The sequence below is a fragment of the Lasioglossum baleicum genome, chromosome 7 (genome assembly GCF_051020765.1).
Source record: "Lasioglossum baleicum chromosome 7, iyLasBale1, whole genome shotgun sequence".
In the NCBI taxonomy this organism is placed as follows: domain Eukaryota; kingdom Metazoa; phylum Arthropoda; class Insecta; order Hymenoptera; family Halictidae; genus Lasioglossum; species Lasioglossum baleicum.
The window spans coordinates 6,373,845-6,399,506 of NC_134935.1; the positions used below are offsets into that span (position 1 = coordinate 6,373,845).

A 25,662-nucleotide genomic window follows, 5' to 3' on the forward strand; every position below is an offset into this window, starting at 1 on the left:
TGCGAATGTTCATGGTGTAAAAGTTATTCTATATTTCGAGTTTTATTGTCTATTTTTACGAAAAATTTAGATGGCAAGGTGGTCAAGGGAGTGCTCGTTAACATCGTTAGAAAAAGGAATTGTTATAAACATTAAACAGCCAGATATAATAAATTTATCTGTGAATTGTATCGAATAAATTAATGCGTGCGAATGTTATGGTTTAAAAGTTATTAAGTATCACGAAAACTATTAGCCACTTTGACTAAAAAATTAGGTGGACAGATAGCCAAGGGATTGCTTATGGACATCGCTGTCAAATAGAATTGTTATAAACATTAACCAGCTGGAAATAATAAATTTTTCAATAATTGTCACGGCGATCGACATCGATCGATATTCGGCGGAGTGGGGGGCGCCGCTCGAGCTCGGCAGATCGGCGAGAGCTCACCGGTGGTCATCAGTCGGGGCGGGGGAAGCGGGGTGAGCGGACGTGCTGCGTGACCAGGAGCGCCAGGAGAACCGGAGGGACCAGAGGTGGACCAGAGGTGGACTAGAGGTCATCTACAGTTACCCTGGCCTACCTTCAACTGTCAATTCAAGGAACAACGGTAAGTTTGATTACTAATATTTTTCAAAACTTCTTTTGCCTTTTTAAACTCGTCCTTCATACTTTTGAAATTTTTATCGAGACTTTCAATGAAGACTATTGAGTCTTCTTCAAATTTATCAATTTTATTCTTTATAAAAATTACATTTTGAGCGTCCCACTCGTATGCAGGATTATAATTGCTCTTTTGAGCTGCTTCGTTGGTTGTTTTCGCACTCGTGTGCGGGGTTACAACTGCTCTCATGAGCTGGTTCTCTGATTGTATTTGCACTCATGTGCAGGATTACAATTATCCTTGTGAATTGGTTCGCTGGTTGTGTGTGTATTCGCACTCATGTGCATGGTTAGGTTTGCGCTTATGTGCGGGTTTATATTTGCTCTCGTGAGCTGGTTACATTCGCATTGGGACATTAATGCTTTCTGCGTTTACCCTTGGCCCGCCTTGAGTTCGTTATTTCAATCAGTGATCTCGACAATTTGTATTTCTGTATTTCCAATTGTTTGCATCGGGACTTTCACAAGTCCCGCTTCGAAACATTTTCATATCTTGTCTGAAATTGGTATTCCTCCGATCGGAGGTCCCCCAGGGGCTCACTCACGGATGGGACCGTGAGTGAGTACGGGGTGTCGCGTCCCCGGGGCACCCGAATCGCCTATAGGCCGCACCCGTGTGCGGGGTTAGTTTGGCTCTCGTGAGCTTGTTTGATTCGCACTCGTGTGCGGGGTTTGTTTGGCTCTCGTGAGCTTGTTTGATTCGCACTCGTGTGCGGGGTTTGTTTGGCTCTCGTGAGCTTGTTTGATTCGCACTCGTGTGCGGGGTTTGTTTGGCTCTCGTGAGCTGGTCTTAGGTTTGGCTCTCGTGAGCTTGTTTGATTCGCACTCGTGTGCGGGGTTTGTTTGGCTCTCGTGAGCTTGTTTGATTCGCACTCGTGTGCGGGGTTTGTTCGGCTCTCGTGAGCTTGTTTGATGCGCACTCGTGTGCGGGGTTTGTTTGGCTCTCGTGAGCTGGTCTTAGGTTTGGCTCTCGTGAGCTTGTTTGATTCGCACCCGTGTGCGGGGTTAGTTTGGCTCTCGTGAGCTTGTTTGATTCGCACTCGTGTGCGGGGTTTGTTTGGCTCTCGTGAGCTGGTCTTAGGTTTGGCTCTCGTGAGCTTGTTTGATTCGCACCCGTGTGCGGGGTTAGTTTGGCTCTCGTGAGCTTGTTTGATTCGCACCCGTGTGCGGGGTAATTTTGGCTCTCGTGAGCTGGTTAGATTCGCACTCGTGTGCGGGGTTTGTTTGGCTCTCGTGAGCTGGTTAGATTCGCACTCGTGTGCGGGGTTTGTTTGGCTCTCGTGAGCTGGTGTTAGGTTTGCTCTCGTGAGCGGGTATTAGATTTGCACTCGTGTGCAGGGTTATGTATTGTTATGTCTAACTATATTATTAGTCTGTTTCAGCTAGAATACACCAAGAAGAAGTCATACCAAGAAGAAGACATACCAAGAAGAGGACACACCAAGAAGAGGACACACCGAGAAGAGGACACACCAAGAAGAGGACACACCAAGAAGAGGACGTACCACGAAGTTGTAGTTTTATTCGCCGAGGGAGGTCCCCCAGGGGCTCACTCACGGATGGTGCCGTGAGTGAGTACGGGGTGTCGCGTCCCCGGGGTACCCGAATCGCCGATAGGCCGCACCCGAGTAAGTCGAGTAATTATTGTCTTAAATTCACGTTACTCGTTTTCTTGATTCCGACACAGCCTTCTGCTGTGTCGGACCTTGCTTGTATGTACCAGACCGATTGGAGCCGGTATTCGGCGCCGATACATTGAGAGGGGTGGTTCATTGAGACCTGTTCACTCGTATTGCCATTCTCTCTGTTCGTCATCCTACCCACGTCATCTCAATGGATTGCGTTGCCTGGTGGCAGGTAGTTGGCAGAGAAATTCTCTGTTCGTCATCCTACCCACGTCATCTCAATGGATTGCGTTGCCTGGTGGCAGGTAGTTGGCAGAGAGATGGTGTTACGTTTGAACACTTCTCACTGTCCATTCCTCTTGGTGAGGACACGTCGGGTATCGGCTCTGACCGGAGCTGCACTGCAAGCATTGTACGCGCCGCGTCACCTTCGAACCAGAGCCTTCTGCTCTGGTTCGCTCTTATTTTTTACTTTGAAAGAATCAGAGCCTTCTGCCTGATTCGCCTTTGAACCCCCGTGGATCGGAGACATCTTCTCCGATTCACACCTTTTGCTCCGCGATAATTGCTCGACTTGCGTGCGTAATTTAGTATAATTCCATCGACTTGCGTGCGTTAGTTATTAAGATTGTATATCGTCGTTCTAAATATGTCGAGTAATTATTGCCGTAACGTCACTTTACTCGACTCGTATTTTTGACTCCGACACAGCCTTCTGCTGTGTCGGACCTTGCTTGTATGTACCAGACCGATTGGAGCCGGTATTCGGCGCCGATACATTGAGAGGGGTGGTTCATTGAGACCTGTTCACTCGTATTGCCATTCTCTCTGTTCGTCATCCTACCCACGTCATCTCAATGGATTGCGTTGCCTGGTGGCAGGTAGTTGGCAGAGAAATTCTCTGTTCGTCATCCTACCCACGTCATCTCAATGGATTGCGTTGCCTGGTGGCAGGTAGTTGGCAGAGAGATGGTGTTACGTTTGAACACTTCTCACTGTCCATTCCTCTTGGTGAGGACACGTCGGGTATCGGCTCTGACCGGAGCTGCACTGCAAGCATTGTACGCGCCGCGTCACCTTCGAACCAGAGCCTTCTGCTCTGGTTCGCTCTTGTTTCTCACTTTGAAAGAATCAGAGCCTTCTGCCTGATTTGCCTTTAATCCCCCGTGGATCGGAGACTTCTTCTCCGATTCACACCTTTTGCTCCGCGATAATTGCTCGACTTGCGTGCGTAATTTAGTATAAGTGCGTCGCTGTAAGAAAGGGAGCCAGAAGGAATATTGCATTCGTTCTGACTCCCTTTCGGGTCTCTCGTGCAGCAACCTCCTCGTGGTGTGACCTGGGCAATCGGTATTATCCTTTATTTGTAAGAACTTCTAGTCTCTTATGAATAAAGGATAATACCGAGCTAATAGCTGCACATTGCACATGTACAATTTTCGATAAGATTGTGTACTAGAATTTAAGACTTGCGAGATATAGAAACATATGTATTTCATTAAATTGTATGTGAATTTACTTTGAGATAGCTTGCTGTCGGCCAAGGGTACATCAATGCTTTCTGCGTTTACCCTTGGCCCGCCTTGAGTTCGTTATTTCAATCAGTGATCTCGACAATTTGTATTTCTGTATTTCCAATTGTTTGCATCGGGACTTTCACAAGTCCCGCTTCGAAACATTTTCATATCTTGTCTGAAATTGGTATTCCTCCGATCGGAGGTCCCCCAGGGGCTCACTCACGGATGGGACCGTGAGTGAGTACGGGGTGTCGCGTCCCCGGGGCACCCGAATCGCCTATAGGCCGCACCCGTGTGCGGGGTTAGTTTGGCTCTCGTGAGCTTGTTTGATTCGCACTCGTGTGCGGGGTTTGTTTGGCTCTCGTGAGCTGGTCTTAGGTTTGGCTCTCGTGAGCTTGTTTGATTCGCACCCGTGTGCGGGGTTAGTTTGGCTCTCGTGAGCTTGTTTGATTCGCACTCGTGTGCGGGGTTTGTTTGGCTCTCGTGAGCTTGTTTGATTCGCACTCGTGTGCGGGGTTTGTTCGGCTCTCGTGAGATTGTTTGATTCGCACTCGTGTGGGGGGTTTGTTTGGCTCTCGTGAGCTGGTCTTAGGTTTGGCTCTCGTGAGCTTGTTTGATTCGCACCCGTGTGCGGGGTTAGTTTGGCTCTCGTGAGCTTGTTTGATTCGCACCCGTGTGCGGGGTTAGTTTGGCTCTCGTGAGCTTGTTTGATTCGCACCCGTGTGCGGGGTTAGTTTGGCTCTCGTGAGCTTGTTTGATTCGCACTCGTGTGCGGGGTTTGTTTGGCTCTCGTGAGCTTGTTTGATTCGCACTCGTGTGCGGGGTTTGTTTGGCTCTCGTGAGCTGGTCTTAGGTTTGGCTCTCGTGAGCTTGTTTGATTCGCACCCGTGTGCGGGGTTAGTTTGGCTCTCGTGAGCTGGTCTTAGGTTTGGCTCTCGTGAGCTTGTTTGATTCGCACCCGTGTGCGGGGTAATTTTGGCTCTCGTGAGCTGGTGTTAGGTTGGCTCTCGTGAGCTGGTTAGATTCGCACTCGTGTGCGGGGTTTGTTTGGCTCTCGTGAGCTGGTGTTAGGTTTGCTCTCGTGAGCGGGTATTAGATTTGCACTCGTGTGCAGGGTTATGTATTGTTATGTCTAACTATATTATTAGTCTGTTTCAGCTAGAATACACCAAGAAGAAGTCATACCAAGAAGAAGACATACCAAGAAGAGGACACACCAAGAAGAGGACACACCGAGAAGAGGACACACCAAGAAGAGGACACACCAAGAAGAGGACGTACCACGAAGTTGTAGTTTTATTCGCCGAGGGAGGTCCCCCAGGGGCTCACTCACGGATGGTGCCGTGAGTGAGTACGGGGTGTCGCGTCCCCGGGGTACCCGAATCGCCGATAGGCCGCACCCGAGTAAGTCGAGTAATTATTGTCTTAAATTCACGTTACTCGTTTTCTTGATTCCGACACAGCCTTCTGCTGTGTCGGACGTTGCTTGTATGTACCAGACCGATTGGAGCCGGTATTCGGCGTCGATACATTGAGAGGGGTGGTTCATTGAGACCTGTTCACTCGTATTGCCATTCTCTCTGTTCGTCATCCTACCCACGTCATCTCAATGGATTGCGTTGCCTGGTGGCAGGTAGTTGGCAGAGAAATTCTCTGTTTGTCATCCTACCCACGTCATCTCAATGGATTGCGTTGCCTGGTGGCAGGTAGTTGGCAGAGAGATGGTGTTACGTTTGAACACTTCTCACTGTCCATTCCTCTTGGTGAGGACACGTCGGGTATCGGCTCTGACCGGAGCTGCACTGCAAGCATTGTACGCGCCGCGTCACCTTCGAACCAGAGCCTTCTGCTCTGGTTCGCTCTTGTTTCTCACTTTGAAAGAATCAGAGCCTTCTGCCTGATTTGCCTTTAATCCCCCGTGGATCGGAGACTTCTTCTCCGATTCACACCTTTTGCTCCGCGATAATTGCTCGACTTGCGTGCGTAATTTAGTATAAGTGCGTCGCTGTAAGAAAGGGAGCCAGAAGGAATATTGCATTCGTTCTGACTCCCTTTCGGGTCTCTCGTGCAGCAACCTCCTCGTGGTGTGACCTAGGCAATCGGTATTATCCTTTATTTGTAAGAACTTCTAGTCTCTTATGAATAAAGGATAATACCGAGCTAATAGCTGCACATTGCACATGTACAATTTTCGATAAGATTGTGTACTAGAATTTAAGACTTGCGAGATATAGAAACATATGTATTTCATTAAATTGTATGTGAATTTACTTTGAGATAGCTTGCTGTCGGCCAAGGGTACATCAATGCTTTCTGCGTTTACCCTTGGCCCGCCTTGAGTTCGTTATTTCAATCAGTGATCTCGACAATTTGTATTTCTGTATTTCCAATTGTTTGCATCGGGACTTTCACAAGTCCCGCTTCGAAACATTTTCATATCTTGTCTGAAATTGGTATTCCTCCGATTGGAGGTCCCCCAGGGGCTCACTCACGGATGGGACCGTGAGTGAGTACGGGGTGTCGCGTCCCCGGGGCACCCGAATCGCCTATAGGCCGCACCCGTGTGCGGGGTTAGTTTGGCTCTCGTGAGCTTGTTTGATTCGCACTCGTGTGCGGGGTTTGTTTGGCTCTCGTGAGCTTGTTTGATTCGCACTCGTGTGCGGGGTTTGTTCGGCTCTCGTGAGCTTGTTTGATTCGCACTCGTGTGCGGGGTTTGTTTGGCTCTCGTGAGCTGGTCTTAGGTTTGGCTCTCGTGAGCTTGTTTGATTCGCACCCGTGTGCGGGGTTAGTTTGGCTCTCGTGAGCTTGTTTGATTCGCACCCGTGTGCGGGGTAATTTTGGCTCTCGTGAGCTGGTCTTAGGTTTGGCTCTCGTGAGCTTGTTTGATTCGCACTCGTGTGCGGGGTTTGTTTGGCTCTCGTGAGCTGGTGTTAGGTTTGCTCTCGTGAGCGGGTATTAGATTTGCACTCGTGTGCAGGGTTATGTATTGTTATGTCTAACTATATTATTAGTCTGTTTCAGCTAGAATACACCAAGAAGAAGTCATACCAAGAAGAAGACATACCAAGAAGAGGACACACCAAGAAGAGGACACACCAAGAAGAGGACGTACCACGAAGTTGTAGTTTTATTCGCCGAGGGAGGTCCCCCAGGGGCTCACTCACGGATGGTGCCGTGAGTGAGTACGGGGTGTCGCGTCCCCGGGGTACCCGAATCGCCGATAGGCCGCACCCGAGTAAGTCGAGTAATTATTGTCTTAAATTCACGTTACTCGTTTTCTTGATTCCGACACAGCCTTCTGCTGTGTCGGACGTTGCTTGTATGTACCAGACCGATTGGAGCCGGTATTCGGCGTCGATACATTGAGAGGGGTGGTTCATTGAGACCTGTTCACTCGTATTGCCATTCTCTCTGTTCGTCATCCTACCCACGTCATCTCAATGGATTGCGTTGCCTGGTGGCAGGTAGTTGGCAGAGAAATTCTCTGTTCGTCATCCTACCCACGTCATCTCAATGGATTGCGTTGCCTGGTGGCAGGTAGTTGGCAGAGAGATGGTGTTACGTTTGAACACTTCTCACTGTCCATTCCTCTTGGTGAGGACACGTCGGGTATCGGCTCTGACCGGAGCTGCACTGCAAGCATTGTACGCGCCGCGTCACCTTCGAACCAGAGCCTTCTGCTCTGGTTCGCTCTTATTTTTTACTTTGAAAGAATCAGAGCCTTCTGCCTGATTCGCCTTTGAACCCCCGTGGATCGGAGACATCTTCTCCGATTCACACCTTTTGCTCCGCGATAATTGCTCGACTTGCGTGCGTAATTTAGTATAATTCCATCGACTTGCGTGCGTTAGTTATTAAGATTGTATATCGTCGTTTTAAATATGTCGAGTAATTATTGCCTTAAATTCACTTTGCTCGTTTGCTTGATTCCGACACAGCCTTCTGCTGTGTCGGACCTTGCTTGTATGTACCAGACCGATTGGAGCCGGTATTCGGCGTCGATACATTGAGAGGGGTGGTTCATTGAGACCTGTTCACTCGTATTGCCATTCTCTCTGTTCGTAATCCTACCCACGTTACCTCAATGCTTTGCGTTGCCTGGTGGCAGGTAGTTGGCAGAGAAATTCTCTGTTCGTCATCCTACCCACGTCATCTCAATGCATTGCGTTGCCTGGTGGCAGGTAGTTGGCAGAGAGATGGTGTTACGTTTGAACACTTCTCACTGTCCATTCCTCTTGGTGAGGACACGTCGGGTATCGGCTCTGACCGGAGCTGCACTGCAAGCATTGTACGCGCCGCGTCACCTTCGAACCAGTGCCTTCTGCTCTGGTTCGCTCTTATTTTTTACTTTGAAAGAATCAGAGCCTTCTGCCTGATTCGCCTTTGAACCCCCGTGGATCGGAGACTTCTTCTCCGATTCACACCTTTTGCTCCGCGATAATTGCTCGACTTGCGTGCGTAATTTAGTATAATTCCATCGACTTGCGTGCGTTAGTTATTAAGATTGTATATCGTCGTTCTAAATATGTCGAGTAATTATTGCCGTAACGTCACTTTACTCGACTCGTATTTTTGACTCCGACACAGCCTTCTGCTGTGTCGGACTTTGCTTGTATGTACCAGACCGATTGGAGCCGGTATTCGGCGTCGATACATTGAGAGGGGTGGTTCATTGAGACCTGTTCACTCGTATTGCCATTCTCTCTGTTCGTAATCCTACCCACGTTACCTCAATGCTTTGCGTTGCCTGGTGGCAGGTAGTTGGCAGAGAAATTCTCTGTTCGTCATCCTACCCACGTCATCTCAATGCATTGCGTTGCCTGGTGGCAGGTAGTTGGCAGAGAGATGGTGTTACGTTTGAACACTTCTCACTGTCCATTACTCTTGGTGAGGACACGTCAGGTATCGGCTCTGATCGGAGCTGCACTGCAAGTATTGTACGCGCCGCGTCACCTTCGAACTAGAGCCTTCTGCTCTGGTTCGCTCTTGTTTTTCACTTTGAAAGAATCAGAGCCTTCTGCCTGATTTGCCTTGAATCCCCCGTGGATCGGAGACTTCTTCTCCGATTCACACCTTTTGCTCCGCGATAATTACTCAACATACTTGCGTAATTTAGTATAAGTCCGTTGTTGTAAGAAAGGGAGCCAGAAGGAATATTGCATTCGTTCTGACTCCCTTTCGGGTCTCTCGTGCAGCAACCTCCTCGTGGTGAGACCTGGGCAATCGGTATTATCCTCTATTTGTAAGAACTTCTAGTGTCTTATGAATAAAGGATAATAGCGAGCTAATAGCTGCACGTTTAATAAATATGTTGATTTTCAATAAATTCTATTCCCATACCTATTGTATTCCATAACAGTTTGCAATTTCACCCCTTTCTTCAGAACAAAATATATGTATTATCCAAGCTGATTTGCCCCGGGCGTGAACAATGTCATATATCGTCTGGTTCTATTTAGGTAAAGAGACGAGATAGCATTTCGTCGGTGATAGTATTATAAGGCAATTACAGAATGGGTAATGTGAGCATTCTATACTATATCTCATTCTTCTTCTAATACTTGACGAGTATCTCGTCGGTGGTAGAACTTTTAGCGATGTGGTATTTCAGATCACTGTAAGTTCCACGTTATCCCCGTGCCCGTCGCGCCCGGTTACCGGTCCCGCTGAATAACACAGGGGCTGGCAGTCTTTAATAGTATCTCGTCGGTGGTTTTGTCACCAAAAAGAATGGCGCTAATATGAATAACATTGATAATAACGCGAAATTGGTAACTGGGCTCTCGAATACATTGAAAATACATTGTATGGTAGATCTATTCTTATGATATAATATAATATATACAATATATACGTTTTATTATCGGTGGAATACGCAAACCCCTTCCTAGCCATGGATAGATGAAGTTATAACCCATTTGACCCTTAGTCAGTATCAAATCTTTTATAAAGTAAACATTTCAATGTTCAAATCGGCTACTTCAATCTTTGAAAATCTCAGTATACCCAGAATTTAACAACTATTTACAATTACAATATAACCTAATTTCAGGTTATCTTAAACTAATTTATAGCACACTTTATTATTTATGCAGGGATTTTGAGGATGAGACGCCGAGTGGCTAGTTGGAAGGTGTATAAAGCGCGGAACAGCTTTGTTTCCTTGAGAAACAGTTCCCACAGGATCTTCATGGTACTTGGTACATTATGACGTCTTATCGGCGGATCTCATAATCTCCACTGTCTACAGACAACGGTAGGTCCGTGGATTGCGCTTTTCTACTATTAGCATTTTGGGAAAGCGTGATAATCAGCATATTCATGAATAACAGGGCTTGAAGACCTTGGTCGCTTGGACAGGAAATATTTCAAAGTAAAATGAGTCGGCGTTCTCGGCAGGCCTCTCCGCGGGAGAAGCCCTCCATAAATATCCGATTCGCAAATTTCATTAAAGTTCAGCCGGTGACGCGTCGGTCCGCGTGCATGTTGGCGGTTTTCAGCCGATTCGACTTTTATGCTCGGGATCCGTGGACAGAAAGGGAGCTCCTCGCCTTAATCCGCGCAATCTTCCGCGCGGTTAAAGGGAAAATTGAAAGGGAGTTTCACGGTTCCCAGGACGATATCGGCTGCCAAGTGCTGCTTCACGCCCCCGCGGATTCACCTCGAGATTAAAGAAGCCTTATCAGGCGCTCCTACGCATTCACCACCGGGTCTAGAAGTCACAGAGATTACATTTACATTGCCCACTGATCGTATTATCATCGGCCCGATTGGCTGGAAATGCCGAGCCATTTCCTCGATACACTCGTTTTCCGTGCTGCTTGCGGAAACCTGTACAGAGGCGGCGGCAATTAGACGGAAACGAACTGAAAATCCTGATCTACGAAGTGGACATGCCATTCACGAAATGCCACTTGCAGCCGACGCGGGAAAAGTTTCATCGATATAACAGACACGAAGAGAAGAACATATAAACAGGTGAGTCTAGGATAAAAAGCATAGAACTTACCAAAAATGTAAAGTCGAGTTAGGTCAGAGAATGTCCGACATCGCAATTCTTCGTTGCAGAGTGAAGTATGTACACCGATTTTACTTTGCAATCAGAATCGCTGGTGCGCATTTTATCCCTAATATTTCATTCTTCGGCTAAGCCTGCATTATTTATTTAAAGCCTCGCAGCTCGCTAAAGTTCCTCAAAATATGGAGCCGACCTTCGGTATTAAAAAACCACGATCAACATTCATTAATCAGCTCGGCCGGGCACACCGCGTTCCAGCAGGAAGCGACGCTGCGTCGCCTATACATCGCGGAATTAAACGCGATTTATTGAACGATAGCAGCCGTTGTTGACAGCGAAGCCGCGGGCGGTTTTCGAAAATCGTTTCAAGTTTATTTCCAGCGAAAATATTTTGTCGCCGCAAACGAAACTGATCACAGGGTCTCTTTAAGCATTTATTCGGATTCGCTCCTTTTACGTCGCTTTCGATTATTTCAAATGAATAATTGGAGTGGATATTAATATATTTTAATAACTCTTATGCAAGAGTTATGCAACACAATAACATTAAAATAAAGTGGATTGAAGCATGATACACTTACGTTAGTTGATGAAATTCGACGCGAGTGCACTAACGGAGTAACCGTAAAGCGGGGCGCGCAGCTGGATGCGATCCGACGACGGGATCCATTGGAACGTCACGATTATTTACGCGACGATCATCCGTTTCATCAGCGTCATCATTGTTGGCCCCGGCGTAATCAGATTTACATCGACGAGCGTTTCCTCTGAGCGGCGGCGATTCCTCTATTCACTGCCGAAATTCCCCGTTGCACGCAATTATCACGTGTTCAGCGCTCCAAGACGCGAGTGTCCCGCCGAATTCACCGTCGCGTCGTGTCGGGGGATTAAAACCACGGCCGCAACGTTGTGACCGATTACGCCACCAGGTATTTTCGTTACATCGTGCTCGCCGATCGCGCCCGACCATGCGATTTATAACGTTAAACGGCCCGTCAATCACCTCCGGCACGATAGTCGACGAACACCAGACGGGCACGGTCCCATCGCGTTACCGTGTGCACACGACCATAATTTCCGCTCGCAATTGGTCCCTCCCCGAATAACAAGCCGCGCGAAATCTTTTCCGAAATTTCATTTAAACTTTGGGATACAGTAATATCCGCCCGTGCGGTCTTCTTAACATTCCACGAAGGATGTTGCTTGTCCCGGAGAAGTTTGGCAGGAAGTTTCTAAGTAGTTCGAGGATCGTCCCGTGTCCACGGCAGAGCGAAGCAAGCAATCGATACCCACGGTCAGGTATTTTATTAGATTGCTGCGTGCGGAGTGAGCTGCCCCGCGACTTTCCAAGTGAAAATTGTCGTCGGTAGTTATCGCCCGCGGCGAAATCTGCTGAGTGTTTATTGATCGCAAAATAAATTCGTAAATGCTCTACGAACAGATCCGTGTGAAGCACGAATGAAAAAGAACCGGGTTGACGTAGTGAATTCCATCGACAGTATAAGATTAGATGTGCTATCGATACGGTCTGACCAGTGTGCTCCGTTTCTACTTACCGGGACGATGTACACGGTTGCATAAGTTCGTGTCCGATTTTCGCAAACTGTAAGAACAATTACAGAAAAAGAAAATAATAATATAATCATTTCTTTTCTAACAATTGTAGAAAAGAATGATGACTATATAATTGATTAATAAAGCTGTATTCTTTCAAAATTTAACCATTGAATTTGATTTTCAAATCGGGCACGAACTTAGCAATCGTCTGATATATCATGCCAATATCTTGGAAAAACGAAAAGGAACTGTGCTCTATTAATAATTTCATACTTCATATGCAAATGGCATAATGTATACGTGATCAGTAGAGATTACTCTGCTATTAGCAGGCCGATCGAAAATATTTTTATATAGATTCATTCAACATCTATTTCAGGAATAGTTTTCCTAATGAAAGTCGAGCCAGGACACGTGACACACTAGCTTTAAATGTTATGCGATCAGTGCATGCATAAAGCACGGGATTCACGGTCGGTCGCCTTCCTGTACTTTTTACTATTTTGCCCTTTAGTATATGGGGGCGGTTGAGTGCCTACTTACGAGCTGCCCGGCGCGCGATTGCTCCGCATTCCTCGCGAACTTCGTCGTATAAAGAGACACGAACAGGATCGGCATCCCTGCTATTTCAAAATACTCCTTATTGCAGCAAAGAAATTTACGGGGCCGGCTCGCCTTGTAAAGACGGGGCTGCCCAGTGCCTTGAATTCAACGAGATGAAGGAAATATTTTCTTCGACGAACAGCCGTCCCTTCAATTGCTACTAGATCGTGGAATCTGACACGTTCCTTGCAATTATTCGCGTTACTTTCGTCATGCCAACTTTCATAGCTTGTTGCCAATAGATCGCGACGCGACACACGTTGCAGAGAGATTCAGTAATAGCCCAAAATGTCGTGTCCCAAAAATGTATTTCTTTGAAAGGGTTGATTTGAAGTAACTTTTTCATTCGCGAAAATATTCGCAGTGAGCTGACTCGTTGGTTAGGAAATTATTGGAAGCATGATCTGCTATCTCGCTAACTATAAACCGAGAGAATATTATTAACAAAGTGGTCGCAAAACTTATAGGAAATTTAACATAATTTTTTAAGAGAACAGTTTGACCTCATTACTCGTAGAACACGAGTGAAAAAGAGGAACATATTTTGTTCCTTTGCAGTTGATTTTCATCAATTTCTGTCAATTTCCACCAAATCGCAGGTGTAGAATCGTGGCATGGTACTATGGAATTTTTACGTTGAGACAATCTGTGCTCAGTTTCCTCCTGTAACTGCTAAATGCTTCACAACTGCTTCGAAGGAATGCGTTAATGAAAAGTTCCCATTGTCCCAAGTCGAATTTCTTCAAATTTCGCTCTTAATATTAGTCGGAACGATGAGAGTGCTCTCCCGCTTCGTAAGGAACAGTAATTGTGTTCTACAGTTTGTAACAGCGAGCTAACATTTTATCCAGCGTGAACGATGATCGTACCAGCGCGGCAGTTGGAAATAATTTCAACTAAATGTATTCATTAAAATCAAATTTCTCCTCGAACACCGGTTCCTTCTTCATCTTCTTCTATTTCTCTTTCGCCGCGGCTGGCCGGCCAAGAACGGAGTTCTACCACTCGCTTTGAGATTCTCTCTTCGAAATACCTTAATAATGAAACCGGAATACAGCCACCGCGAAATTCGTCTTACGAGTTAGCGCATTTTTACGGGGATTTACGCGCGGAACGATAGAGCTTTAATTATTTACTTCCCTTGATTAATCCTTCCGGCGTTCCCGCGATAAATCCCGAACGAATTGGGATGGTAAGGACCGCTCTAGGTTTAATAACGTTCCTTTCATGAATATTAATAGGAACCGGCTCACTTTCACCTTGGAAATCAACGGATTTCCGATCATTCTTCCCAAATAGATCCTGGGGAAGTGCGGATAAGGGAGAGCGCATAAAACGGGTAATAGTGCAGGATGCCCTTTATGACCGTGAAATTGATCGGAGCCCCAAGGACTTTCGTTGGCATTCACGAAGCGCGAAAAATTTCAGATCGTCCGTTACCGGCGATCATTTGTCAAAATCTGGGGAACCTGGACGTCTACCCGGGTTTCCCTGAAAACCTTCCCCGATCGATTCCTCACGCCTGTAACAATGTGTTCACGGTTTTTCCTACCGTGTCCCTGTTTCCATTTTACATGAGCGAAGATTGGAGATTGTTTATTGAAGGGCCTGGACACCTTCGCTCGCAAAGTACTGTACTTTCCAATGAAATATTCAAGCCATTCAAATTGATCTCGAGTGATCCATTTCACTCGGGATTGATTCCCTCGAAGGTAATGGCGATCGTAATATTTTCATTCGTTGGATCACTTGAAGAGGATGTTTCTTCTTGATCATGATTCCTGATTCCAGCTTCAAAGGTAACAGGTAAATTTAAATTTATAGTTTATTGTAGACCACAATTCCATCTCTCGCGTCCAAAGCGACGTATTCGAACAGTTTTTGCACGAGAAAACGTAATAAAAAGGTAGTAAACACGTAAGAGAAAGATAATTGAATTACAGGTAAGAAACGTAAAAACGAGGTCATTTAATTGAAGGCAATAAACGTACAAAAGAAGGTAGAAACCGAATTACCGGGTAATAAAATTCGAAGCACTACTGGGTCTTTTTTTCAGAGCGATTAGGGGAACAACGTGTTCTTAGCACATTCACGGTAGTTTATAGAGACATTTCCGTGGCAGCGTTCGAATGCCTATCAGCTTATCGGTTCGCATTTCATTCGCCGAAATTCTGTGTCTCATCTTGCGCATTTGTTTTACGAGCGGACGCCGCAGGCCATCAATTCCAAGCACCGGTAAACCGTGGAACACGGTATTCAATCTATCCGCAATGATAGAGGGGAATTTACGGTGCCGTTCGTGCGTTGTAAATATAGGAATTCATAATTCTCAGGCTCGGCGTATAAGTGGCTCGGTTCCTCCGCAGAAAATAGTTGTTTATAGGTTAAATATTTGGTCAGGACTCTCTGATGTTGCAACGAGAACCGGCGTGTTTACGTCGTCGAATCGTTTTCACCGACGTAGACAAGTTAATGACGTAATCGCGGAGAGCCCCGAGCGAGCCTGTTTCATTCTAGGGGGATTGTTGGTATTCGTAAACGTTTTCTGTCGGGAAACGCTACGGAATCGATGAATATGCAACTACGATGGGCTGTTTCATTCTCGAGTTTTAGACGAGTTTACTGGTGAACGTTTTTTATTTTTACTTAAAAAAGATCAGCAACTTAGCCAATCTAAGAAATGACTCCACGATTGAGACATAAATGCCGCATTCGAAGCAGCTCTGTCCTCGTCGAATCAATTTGACGAGGCCATCAAACCATTCCGCAGCCGTCCAACATAAAAAGCAAGACACCGATGCTCTTCTACCTCGCCTGGCGAAGAAGAGAGTGTCAGTGCCGTAATTACGCGCTTCATCTGGGTTACGCAGCGCCGTCGTAACGTTATTAAAATTTACATCGGCCGGCTGCTGGCGTTGTTACGTGACAAAATGATATCCGCGGAAAGAACAGCGGCCAGTGTTTCGAAGCAGGATGCGATGCTTTGAATTTGTCAAGGCACGGCTCGTAGCCCGAGCAGACGGAACGACGACGGAACATTAATACACATCGTGGTGCAAGGAGGAGATAAATCGTCGTCCATTGTTGCAGTCGAAAGACGTGGCGACACGCGAGTGCCTTCAATATCCGGGGTTAATTACACAAAAGTCTCGTCGTTCGTTATCCGCGAGTATCGGGAAAATAATTAAGGGCAACGCCACGGTCGTCTCTACTACAGGCCGGAACGTGTGATGTGGCAACGCCGCATACAGAGCTTCAGTCCGATCAGCTGGTCCGCTGCTAGCATATACAGAGTGTCCTAAAAATGTCGGAAAACGTTGCAAGGCGTTCGAACTTTTTCCTCGGCGACAATTTCCACCTGGGCTTAATTGAGGAATTGTTAACGAAAAACCACGGACCAATCGGGACTGAGACAGCGTTGCCGAATTTAACACGTCCCATTAATTAAAATCGTCAGCGGTGTCGAGTTCGCACGGTTTGGAGAACAAGAAGAAACGCGTTCCACCGCCGCAAATTACGAGACGCGTTTACATCGCCGCGATGCCTCTTCCCGTGCGTGGCCCGTAAAAACGTTTTACAACGCATTCTTCCCGGCACTTCGCGGCGTTCTTCTTTTTTACGATACGACGCGGATGAGAGATCACCTGGCCCGGAACCATGCGCGATCACGACGACGAGGGGGAGGAGAAACACCACGACGCCGAAGACACGAGCGTCTGCGACTGCGTTCCACAGCCCGTTTCAATAAGAGGTACCCACCATCGTGATTCTTGTCCTCCGCGCGGAATCCCCGGGGATTCCGGTGCGCCCCGTTTTTCAAATTCCGCACGACACGGCGGAAAATATCCCCGTTACGTCATCATACCGCTTCTTCGTCATAACGTCCCAAAAAAACTCTAGCTGTTGGGTCGAATTTTGAAAAAAGTTGTTCGTTTTGAGAAGGTGTACGAATTCGGAAAAAGGTGTTTCGTAAAGTCTCGTAACAAATTTTTCAAATAAATTAGTAACATAGTATTACTCCGAATATTTGATTACTAGACTGCGAATCTCTATGCAAATGGAAATGTTTCCTGCATCCAGGAAACGAATGGTTACCAGAATGAACGATGTATTTGATGAAATAAGGTACGGCGGACCCCGCTAGCAGCCCGTCACGCAACAAGTCGATTAAAGGCTCGACCGGCGGTGGATCCCATTGAAATTGAAATATTCAGGATGTCGTGGATCATTGAAAGATTAATCGGGCGTCGTCTTGAACGCTACGGTCCCCTTGATGGTGAAAATTTAACGCGAGTCCAATCAGAGCGAGAGCTCACGCCAGGTAGAGCTGCGAATTCCCAAAGGCGAGGGCTCGCATCCGATGCGCCGCAATATCGGCTACTCGTGCAACCTGTAAGATTCACCATTACGATCGCATCAGATCACCTTGTCAGACGGTAACGTTCACCCTGTAAAATTTAGACGAAGGGCTGGTAATATATAGTCCCTCAGTTTTATATTTAATACAATCGTTTTCTGGGTTTTTCTTTTACAACTAGTGAAATTATAATCATGCTTTCACTGAGAATGATAATGCACATCTTTGTATCCACAAGCACATATCATAATAAAAAAATCACAGAAAATTTATATCAATTTTAAATTATAAATTACGACTGAATGATGACCACCCATTTTTACAACAGTGCGCACAGGCACACAAGTACATAAATAAAAAGGGTACTCCCACGCATACGTATACCTCAGCTAAATGTCCTCGTTGTAATATCGAAAATTACAAGCCAGTCGTATTACCAGCAGGGGCCCCCATGCTTACCACCCGTTTCCCTACACTGTACAGATACGCGCGAGCCGCATTTGTCCTGCGTTCATTGAAAATTCATCAGTCGCCTGGTTCCAAACTGGAATTTACATCCACACCGTGGGTAAAGCGTGGAAAAGTTCTCGCACGACTGTCCGGCCGTGCCTCGGCCGTTCCACGCTGTCGGCGTAAACGTGAATAAAACAATACTACTTCTTTCGCGAAATGAAATTCCGCCTCAACGGAGCCGGGTCTTATCCCACTAGGGACGGGTATCTTCGTTTCACCTCGTTATTTCGTATCCACGCAGCTCACCGGGAAACAACGACCGAGTTAACGGGTCGCTCCCATCGGGCCGGAAAGTATTATTATTTTTTAATATGGTTTCTTCAGGCGAGCCGTCTTGAAAACGCGCTATGGCGATTTCACGTGCATCCCGGAACAGTGGCCGAAAGTCAAGTTTTCAAGTTTAATCAGTCGGCGACGTTTTTTACACACATTATTTATTACTTCTACACGTCTAAAACAAGGAATGCTCCCTCTCGGGAACTGCAACGTCCCCACCATTAGTTAAAACATCATCTAGAAATAATCAGTGTAATTCAAATCTAACCTGGCACACGCCTGGCACGGAACCACTCCGAGTTCAACATGCTACCCTAATCCAAACCCGTAAGAAGTCGGACTTACAATGAGTATTATGGACTTGGTCCAAACCTGGAGTGAATCTAGTCTCAAAGCAGCGTAGATCTAGGTCAAAGATGATCCTAACTCAAGGTCCCAAGCATGATACCAAGCAGAGTTGTGCTAATTCAATTACATTGCAATTAAATTACACAATTGAATTACATTTTATTTCAATTATACAGTAATTCAACTACGTCGTAACTGAATTACATAATTCAAACCTTTCAATTGATTCAATTACTAAGTATTTTAATCAGATGTGTAATTGAAATACACTATAATTAAAATACAGCTCTCCAAATTATAGCCCAGCATTTTGAAGAGGTGCGATATATTTTTATGTTTTTCTTTCATATACTTGTTCGCATAATACGCAACGCTGCTTTATAATTGTACTCCAATTGCAATTACGAATTACATTGTAATTTAATTACAAAGTATTTTAAATTACGTTGTAATTTAATTGAATGAAGATGAATTATAAATTACAATGTGACTGAATTACAATGTAATTCAATTACTTTGTAATTATAATTCCTGGAGTAATTCAATTGTAATTCTGCCCAACTCTGATCCCAAGCAATCAGGAAACTTGGAATTTGTAGATAAAATACATTGAGTATACTATATATACAATACAAGATTGTGTTTGTTTAATGTCATTGTTAAAAATCTGACATTTCATATGCAACGATCTAATATGATATCGTCCTCAAAGACCTAGACACGATCTACCATGGATCTGACATTGAGCTGACGTGTCACGATCCGAATCTAGCTTGGAGCTGACTTGAATCCAGCAGAGGCATAATCCAAGGTTACAGATGCCCACCTACGGGAAGCGTAGTTCGTAATCTTGCGCCAGTCAGAAATCAGAGACTATCCCACTTTCGCGAAGTGTGGCAAGTTCAGGGTGGCCGGCGCGACAAACGGAAAATTGGAAACTATAAATTCACTCCACCTCTGCTCGGGGCCACGAATTTTACGATTCCACGGTGATACACGTGAAAGTACGTCGCTTATGAACGGTAGCGAGGATTTTCTGTCGAGTGTTTTCGTGTACGCGTAGTTGATTTGTCGACGATTTTCATTGGCTTCTTCCACAAAAGAGGGCGCGACACTCTTCGTTTTTCTTCGGGCGGTCGTTGTTCTTTGTCAAAGCGACCGAAAGCTGTGAAAATTCTTTACGTCCCCCGAGCACCTTCTTAACCTTCCTCCGTCGTGCTGCGCGAACCCTCTTATCCCTCGCGAAGAGTCGAGGAAGAATTCAGATCAGATTTTTAAACGGACGTTCAAGGACCGGACGTGCCCTGTTTGAAACGGCTCTTCACGGTACAATAAACAAATGGCACGGTCTTTTATGTCTGGCCGCGCGCACACATTTTCAAATAAAACATTTTACCCGTAGAGTTCGGGATACAACCGTAGTTTTCTTTTCCAGCTGGCTACGGAGAACAGAAACCCATTCGCGGCGCAACAATTCCTAATGAATCAGGCGGTTTCTGTCGAGAGAGTGAACTTTAGTTTACACCCTACTGAACAATTAAAAATAAACATATCAAACACTTTTATTTTTCATAAAGATCCGCTATCTCATTATCGTATACATTATTTTGAGAGTAATCGATTCAACCAAGAATGGCAGTGACCAAAAATGAATAGGTGCAATTTAAAACAGTGACAACATTAGATGAATTTAAAAATACTGTTGTATTATTCTCAGCCTATTAAACATATTCAGAACGAAAATAAATTTCTATTTCGCTCGAGTTTATCGCAATTCAAGTAGAAAATGTTCATTCTCCATAAAGATCCGTTGTCTAGCGATGAGAAACTGAAAAATCTATTAGCCTTCCCCGATCTCCATTATAGACTTGCAACACAGGTTGCCCATCTCCGAGGACCCGAAAGAACCGATAAAATGAGCATTGACTGTTCGATCCGCGCGGAGGTATCTTCACAGCCGATGGCGTCGATGACGATCGTAATTAAAAGCGACAGTGATCTCCTACGTGCTACATTAAAGCGGTTCCACGCGGAGACCGTAACCTAATAATATTGTCAAACGGCTGATCCAGCGAGTTTCGAAGTTCCGTGTCGTAAAGAAGACGAGAAAAAAGGGTTGGTTTCGGTGGGAGGGTTGGGCATCGAGTCGAATAAGAATAAAAAGAGGAAGAGGAGGAAGAGAAGAACGATCATTCTTCGGCAAGAGGGGTGGAGAGAATGGCAAAGGAAAACGAGAAAGCAGAGAGTCGCGAATTAGGGGTGGCGAGGAGCGTGTGCGCGTACCATTGGAAAGAGAGGGTTGCTTCCGCCCCCTCCATCGTTGCTTCCCTCCCTCGATCTCCGGCGAACGCGCGAGCTTCGGGATTCGAGGCGGTGTGGAAACTCGAGCAGACAGCCAGTCGCTCGGCGTTCGTTCGACAACGTGGCTCGGAAGTGCTGTCCCGTCGATCCAAAGAGTAACCGACACACCGACGACCCAAGAATGTGGACGAGTACGGGTAGATCGACGGTTATGTCGGCCGTCCTCTTGCGATCCTGGCTGACCGGACTCGATCGGATGGTCGAGAAGAGTCCTTGAAGGGTTTTCGGTCTTCCTCTGGGGGCGTTCGCGTTCGGGGCGATCCTGTCCAGTGGAATCCACAGGTACCCTCAAGTGGCGTCCTCGTTCACTGTCGCGTCGCGCGTCGTCCAGCGTCCAACTACGCCCATCGAGAGACACCACCGCACCGGGTCCGTCAAACGGATTTCCGTTCTTTCCGTGGACTGAATCGTCTGAGCGCCGGGATCGATCGCGTGTGAAACTATTTTCGTGTGTACGCGTAGAACGCGAGACCTCGGTCCGATTTGGCGAAAGAGAGAGAGAGAGAAAGAGAGAGAGAGAGAGAGCGAGAGAATGCACGGGATAACTAGGAGAAAGCCGATCGCTGTCAGACCGACAAGGTGTGAATTAAAAAACGAGGCTGTCCGATCGATCGAAATCGTGCGCGGTGGCTAATGGATAGCACGCCGGACGTTCGACGTCCCTTCGGGCCAAAGGATTCTCCGCGTTCCGGGTTAATCGGTTGAATTTCCTGCTCGATGCTGGAGAATCGACCGGCCGAGATTGCTCCGATGTACTGGCGGTGCTCGATTAAACCGTTGTCCGGCGCGATCTTCCGACACGATCCAACCGATCGCTCGATCGTTCCTTCGTCGGCCGGTAGGGGTTGACGAGGGAGCCGGGTTGAGCGAGGATCTGTCTCCCCTACGGTGTCGGCCGATCTCGCGGGCGAACATAATAACCCGTACAGGCCAAGCACAATGCCAGTCGATGCCTCGATTGAATAGTGTGTGCCGAGTGTGTACGTATTTGTGCATGTATATACATGTACGCGAGTGTGCGCGACCGAGCGAGGTTTTTGATCTCGTTGGAAAATATTGAATCGATCTGCCGCCGGTGAATGGCGGGGCTTAGGACGACTTCCGTGTATTTTATGGTTGGGTCACGGTGCTGGGGATCATCCCCCTGACATACACGTAGGGCGCGGGACGGAGAGGCACAGGAACAGGAGACACAGGGCGGAAGAGAGACACGGGTGGACTCGATACGTCGATCTTGCGCAGAATATGGGAAAGGCACGAGGAGCACTCGGCGACGAACGCGTGACACCATGAGGAAGTTCTCGGGCGAATCGACGTCGATTCCGGATTACGCACTGATCCGGTGCATTCCTCGGTGTCGAAGAACGTCGGGGCCCGCCCATTGAGAACGAGAGAGTTCGCGTGGCGGGGATCACTCCGATCGACAGAAGCACGGGATCGTTGACGAACGTGAATGGTCATGGATGATCGACGATGCAACGACAACGAACGTGTCGCGCCGGTGAACCACGGTGAGTAACGATCGCGCCTCCAAGCGATTGCTATGGGAATGCGTCGGATGTCTTCGTGACCGTGGGCCTCTCTTGACCGAGAAATGCCTCGCTGTGTCAAGGGTGTAGCCACGCGAGATTTGAATTGCTAAACGGACCTTAATCGCTATTAATTAAAACGCAATTCGACCGGCCACTACGAAAGCCGCTTACCTGCCCAGATTGCCGAAAGACGGTAAATTAAACGTGACGGATCGCCGCGCAGTGCTGTTCAAAAGCCCGTTCTCTCGAGAAAATTATAAGTAACACGAAAAAATATTTCACGGAAGTTGTAGAATATAGAGTACATGATAATATTATTAGTTCGACACTGTAGTAGCCTTAAGAAGCTCTGTAGAGATTACAATTGAAATCTTGCAGAATTTTTTACGATAATCACGAGGTAGTTTTGAGAGGGGTATTTTTCAAGACCTGAATGAAAGTTACCGGTAATGTTTAAATTTACATTATCAATTTGATCTCAAGACAGTGGAAAAAACAAACTAATATCATTTTAATATTAGTGAATTGTAATATATCATCGCTTACCTTTGCAACAGATCTCTAGGAACACTTCTGTAAAGGTTTTAAATACCAATACGGGAGTTTTTTTTTCATTTTTGTCCATAAAAAACGCACTGTGCGCCGTGACGATAGACGGTCCACGCGAAACTGAATTTTTTCTCTCTCGGGAAGTTCAGTGTCGCGCACGTGCGGTCTTGTACATTGCGCGAGGAACGTCAAATTAATTTTCTGGTGCGTCAGAGTTGTATTTTTTTTTTGTAATATGTCGCAAGCGATGCAAACAACGATAATATATTAATATTCCGTTCCGGGTGATCGGGGCAGCTGCAGCTCGAATTAAAATGGTAATGGAGATTAAAATTGTAAATTAAAATGCTAATTGGAGGGGTGAGATTCGTAGGATAATGTACTTTCGTGCGGGAAGTACGATTCTGAACGTGCTGCGCGTAAGCACATACTTTTCTCTCGACACGCTGAACGTCGTAAGTGTTATCGATGATCGGATACAAATGTTTTAATGGTGTGATTCATTCGATGATTATCTAAAATGAGCGCAGAATAGTTAGTAGCTGGTGCGTACACCTGCTGTTTCTGTTACGAGCGAAACGAATGGCGCTGATACCGAACGTTTAACATTCATGTGACACACAACGTGGGCAGTAGGAACACCAGCCAATCATTCCGATTAACTATATCTTCCTGTAAAGTTGACAAGAGTCAGTCAGATTTTGATCGACTCTAATTGCAGCGTGTTCATCGACAAATTAATTTATTCAATAATTGTCCACACAGGCTCGTGTTCCCGACGATTATAAAAGAAATCATTTATGATAAAAATAGCTCACGTTCACGCACGATCGCGTTGTTCCGTGTAATGTATAGTTAGTGGGTCGTTATTTCTTCGAAACTTGAAAAAAGAACAATGGCATATAGCGGTATCACATATTTCCAAGATGAACGCGTCCCACGTGTCCGACCACCACGACCTCGTATTTCACGTAGAAAAAGCGAGACTAATTTTATGTGCAGACCGTTTCGCAGAATATTTAAAGGAATTAATGAGTTTTTCTCGTCAAATTTTCTCATATCGCGAAGCGGACGCGTCGCGTTTAGTAAAATGTTATAACCACGCTGTTCGCGTAACGATGGAGTAATAGAACGATCCTGGCGGACGCGTTAGCAGTTGAAATAACACGCGAGACGGAACGACCGAGTGGAAATTTCGTGTTTTACAATTGTTGAAAATACAAACGCCTCTTACGTGAGAAATTGCTACATAAATCGGGACCCCCCCCCCTAGCAAACACTAACCTGTAATTTTTCGTGAGAGAGTGCGAACCAGACGTTTTGATCGCTCGGTATTTTGTGTTTGGCAACTGTAGAGTACGAAATTTCGTTACGTCCTATTTTTTTTCGTAGTCACCAGTGTTTCGATGGCGTCGCTTTTTCGCGTCCCCTCGTAGCCATTCGAAAAACGGTGATCGACGGTTTCGAGGGGCGGAGAAGCGTTCGCGTTCTATTAATTAGTGACGATTCCGCGGGTTACAATTATATCGAATAGGTCGACGTGTTTCTGGATTATCGGCCGTTCCATTTCTCTTGCTCGGTACCGAAAATTACCGGAACATCGAGAGAATGCGTGCGAGAGAGAGAGAGAGAGATATAGTGTATGTGTGTTAAACTTGCTTAACGATGAGCCCGAACAAGTTACTTGGTCCCCACTATAATTTCCGTCGTGTCAACACTGTTTGGGGGGCGCGGTTAGGGAGATAAAGTCGGATAGCGTGCGTAAAGTAGCAGATATTCGTAATCTCGCGGGTCAAGAACGTTTTGAATTAACGCTGTTCCGGCACTCGCGCGAGGAACAGGATAAGCCGCAAGAATAATGACCGTCGAATTTCGTGCTGTCGACCTTATTACGGGCCGTTCCACTGCCGGACCTAATGCGTGCTTTTACTACTTAACGCGGCGGTGGTATCGTTATATCAGAATGATTACTACACAGGCTCGGGAAATAGGCTCCTTTAGATTATATTGAATTACTCCGGCCAGATCTGAAGGCACATTAATAGCTGATAGCTGCTGGTTCGGCTCGAGTTTCCTGGAAAACAGCTCGAGTAACAATATACAATTTGCTCGAGTCGTTTCGCACTAGGAGACTCGTGTAAGCAGACTACGGATTTTATGCATTTAGGGAAAATCAAGTTGGTACAGTTTAAAGCAGTATATTATTATATGATATATAAATTATTAGCAATTTTGATGCAGACAATTTTTATTACGCTTTGTTGCTGTTTGTACGCTATTTCCCAGAAAAGCATGTCCCTTTTCTACCAACTAAATCCCTCGCTTCTACGCTCTTTCGATTTGGAATTTGGACAAGTGTGCTCGGACAGAAGTATGCGTCGAGATTTTCGGTTCAGCGCGGTTAATCGAGCGGGTTGAGTCGCTATCAATTTCTTTTCTAAGACACTGGGTCGTACACAATGACAACGCGAATGCAACAGGTTACGCGTACTGCACTGCATTTAAGGAAAATGAAGGAAATTCCAGATGCACAGTTTTTCCAATTGCAGTTGTCAGTGTTCTTATCGAGTTAAAGGGAACTAGCGTTTCCAAGGAGTTTCAAGTTGCAGTCACTGGCAATGAGAGTCTTCGTAGTAGTTAGTTTCTGTTTAATAAATGGCGACAGAGAATTCATGAAAATTTTAATCAATATCGAGTAACATAATGCTGCTGAATAGGAATCCGATAACGTACATGTTAAAAATTAGTTAATATGCCAAAATT

The 25,662-nt window shown here is 46.1% G+C and overlaps 1 protein-coding gene across 4 annotated transcripts in view; it reads left to right on the forward strand.

Annotated features, from left to right (window-relative positions):
• Positions 1 to 20,624: 20,624 nt before the first annotated feature.
• Dop2r (dopamine D2-like receptor) overlaps positions 20,625 to 25,662 on the forward strand; it is a 274,395-nt gene continuing 269,357 nt past the window's right edge. For 3 of the 4 annotated variants that reach the window (XM_076427823.1, XM_076427822.1, XM_076427824.1), the window contains exon 1: positions 20,625 to 22,329. The gene's annotated coding sequence lies outside the window, so the exon portion shown is untranslated. The remainder of the gene's footprint in view (positions 22,330 to 25,662) is intronic. The other variant, XM_076427825.1, reaches the window with a different exon arrangement.